The 3,428-nt window shown below is 57.2% G+C and overlaps 1 pseudogene; it reads left to right on the top strand.

Annotated features, from left to right (window-relative positions):
- The first annotated feature begins 221 nt into the window (after nt 1-221).
- Nucleotides 222-3,127, top strand: LOC130706656 (dipeptidase 2-like; annotated as a pseudogene).
- The last annotated feature ends 301 nt before the right edge of the window (nt 3,128-3,428 follow it).

Consider the following 3,428-nt stretch of genomic DNA (forward strand, 5'->3'; position numbering starts at 1 on the left):
GCCAGGCAATGTGTCCTGCCTGATCCCAAGACCTAAGGAGCCCACCCATTTGCCTTGACCTCCCTCCAGCCACAACGACATGCCCCTGGTCCTGAGGCAGTTTTACAATGGGCTCCAGGATGTTAATCTGTGCAATTTCAGCCATGGCCAGACCAGCTTGGACAGGCTGAAAGACGGTCTCGTGGGTGCCCAGGTACCAAAGGGACACACAAGGTGCCACCATGGCTGCTGGGGAATGTGGGGCAGTTTGGGGGCCTCAGAGACCACAGGTGAGTCACACTGGAACTAAGTTACCATAGTGGCTTAGAAAGTGCCATGCCATGGATGCTGGGGGCTACAGGGGTCACAGTGAGCCAACCTGACGGGCATCCGAGTACCACAGAAAAAGCAACGCATTCCATGTGACTTCTGGGCACAGTGAGTGCTGTGCCAGCTGAGGAGGCTATGAGAAGCCCAAGGAGTTCCAAAGCCCAAACCAAGCCCTGGCCTTCCCTCAGTTCTGGTCAGCCTACGTCCCATGCCAGACCCACGAACGGGATGCTGTGCGCCTCACCCTGGAGCAAATTGACCTCATCCGCCTCATGTGTGCCTCCTATTCTGAGCTGGAGCTTGTGACCTCACTTAAAGGTAGACGGGGGACTTGCCTGGTAGTCCAGACGTTAAGACTCTACGCTTCCACTGCAGGGGGCTCGGGTTTGATCCCCGGTGGGGGAACTAAGAGCCCTCATGCCGTGCTGCGCGGCACGACCAAAAAAAAAAAAAAGGTAAACAGACCGGTGGTGGTAGGTGCTAGGGACTTCAGTAAGCTACCCCTGCCTCTGAAAATGATCATCTGACCTACCTGCCCCCAGCTCTCAACAATACCCGGAAGTTGGCTTGCCTCATTGGTGTGGAGGGCGGCCACTCACTGGACAGTAGCCTCTCCATCTTGCGGACCTTCTATGCGCTGGGTGTGCGCTACGTGACACTCACCCACACCTGCAACACGCCCTGGTGAGCGCAGTGCAGATGGTAAGGGCCCAGTGAGGCAGGGATCTGCCCAAGATCACGCTGGGGCCCAAAGCAAGTTTACCCCTGGGATCCGGCCCTGAACCTGGGGTGGGGAGGGGAATGGAGGTTCGCAGAACAAGACTGAATCCCCAGAAGGGCCCTCCTACTGCCAGGCACAGCCCAGTTTGGGTCCCTCCTCTTGCACCAGGGAGTTGCAGGTGTAGACGGTTCGACAGAACCTCTTTCTAGGCTCTTGTAGCCAAGTCATGGCCACCAGTCAGACTGCCTCCTGGCCATCCTGCAGGGCACAGAGCTCAGCAAAGGGTATCCACCCCTTCTACAGCAATGTCAGTCGGCTGACCGGCTTGGGCGAGGTAAGGACCCGGGTTCCATACCCTGCCCCACATGAATGTACAGCCCCGCCTGTTCCCTACAGATAAATGCACACAAGGTAAATGCAGCCCTGATGCCCTCTCCCCATCCTGTCCCTGCAGAAGGTGGTGGCAGAAATGAACCGCCTGGGCATGATGGTGGACTTGTCCCATGTCTCGATGCTGTGGCACGGCGAGCCCTAGAAGTGTCACAGGCACCTGTCATCTTCTCCCACTCAGCTGCCCGGGGTGTGTGCAAGAACACTCGGAATGATCCTGATGCTACCCTGCAGCTTCTGGTGAGAGACTGCCCTGGCCCTCACACCTAAAGCAAGAGGTTCAAACCGGGAGCCCTTGAACCTGAGCCTCTTCTCCCTCAATTTCCTCAAACCCCAGGTTAAGTATCTTCTGCCCCCAAAACCCACGGTCCACAGCCCCTGAACTCTTGAGCCCTAGGTGGGGGTCTAGGTGCTAAGATACTCCACCAAACCCGGAAACCCAGGGCCAAGACACCACCCAGACCAGGGCTGCGGCTCCTCCATTCACACAAACCCAGAGAGGAGACGACTCTGACCTCAACACCTTCCTCACAGAGGCCGAGAGAGGGAACAGGCAGCTGGCTGTGCTGGGGGCCAAGCTGACTGTCCACCGGTCCGCCCCTGCAGAAGAAGAACGGTGGCATCGCGATGGTGCCCTTGTCCGTGCGGGTGCTGCAGTGCAACCCGTTAGCCAACGTGCCTACTGTGGCAGGTGAGCCTCACCCTGGGCTCTCTGAAAACTCTGATTTGGAGCTGAAGCTGGCTCCAAACTTGGGGAGGACTTCAGAAGAGCCCCAGTGGTTTGACCCACCTGTTGGCAATAGGTACAGCTCCCAAACACCCAATAACGGACGGTACACAGCACCTTGGTGCCATGTGGAACTGGAGCCACGGAATCAAAACTGCGGTACTGATGGGTAGCAGGGAGGCTGTCAGACACAGAGCCCGGGCGCTGCCCATCTGTGCCTCTGCAGGGGCTCCTAAAGCGCACTGCCCCTACCTCTGGCCAAGGGACTGGACAGCTCCTTAGGTCTCTGGGGTCTTCATCAGTTGTACTCTTGTTCCTCTCTCATCCTCCACACCCGGGGAAAGGAGCCCCCACAGGTTCTCAAGGAGACTGGGAGGCAGGGTGAATCGTGGGTGGGAAATGGCCCAAACAGGGGGCTCTGGGGTCCACTCCAAATCTGAAGTCCAGTCTAGAGCCAGCTGGGATCACTTCAGATCAAACCTCAGGGCCCTCGAGTTGGTACTCTCGGTGCCAGGCCACGAAGGAACTGGACTGGTTGGCCTACAGGCTGCAAAAAGGGGAATCAACAGAGGCCAGTCATCACCCCCACCCCTGCCCTGGAAGCCCCACACTGCTGACTTCCCATTCTTCAGATCACTTCGACCACATCAGGGCAGTCACTGGATGCAAGTTCATCGGGATTGGCGGAGATTATGACGGGGCTGGCCGGTGAGTGCTTCCCCATGGCTTGTCTCGGGCTGGCTGGGCAGCAGTGGGGCTTTCACAGCCACCGTGCCCACCACACTGTGGTCCTCATGGCCTTGACCATAGCCTCAGGTGTGCTGGCCCAACTGGTATCTCCCCTCTCCCAGGGTCTGCTTCCTGGGCTCTCCTGTCTGTTTGGCCCTACTCTAGGTCATCATATTTGTCTAAAACACCACACAGAGCTCATCTGCCCAGCACCTGCGCCCACCCAGTGCCAGCAGACCCACGGCCTCTGAGCAGACTCTTCGCAAGGTCTGGGCTGGGCTGACCATCGTCTCTGCCTGCAGCTGGGTCTGTGCATGCAGGGGGGTCAACCCAGTTCTTAAAAAGCTTTTCTTCTCTTTATAAATGGAGGCAAAAATTGCATTCAGTGAAAGGCATAGCTCTTAACAGTACAATTCAATGAGTTTTGACGAATAGTCGAGGCGCTTTTGGGGCCTTCCTTTGAAGGATGAAGAGCAGGAGTGAATCATTTACTCTCTGCAAGTCTCCATTTTCCATATCTGACCAGGGCTGGGGTTCAGTGGACCCTGGACA

The sequence above is a fragment of the Balaenoptera acutorostrata genome, unplaced genomic scaffold (assembly GCF_949987535.1).
Source record: "Balaenoptera acutorostrata unplaced genomic scaffold, mBalAcu1.1 scaffold_371, whole genome shotgun sequence".
Taxonomy (NCBI): domain Eukaryota; kingdom Metazoa; phylum Chordata; class Mammalia; order Artiodactyla; family Balaenopteridae; genus Balaenoptera; species Balaenoptera acutorostrata.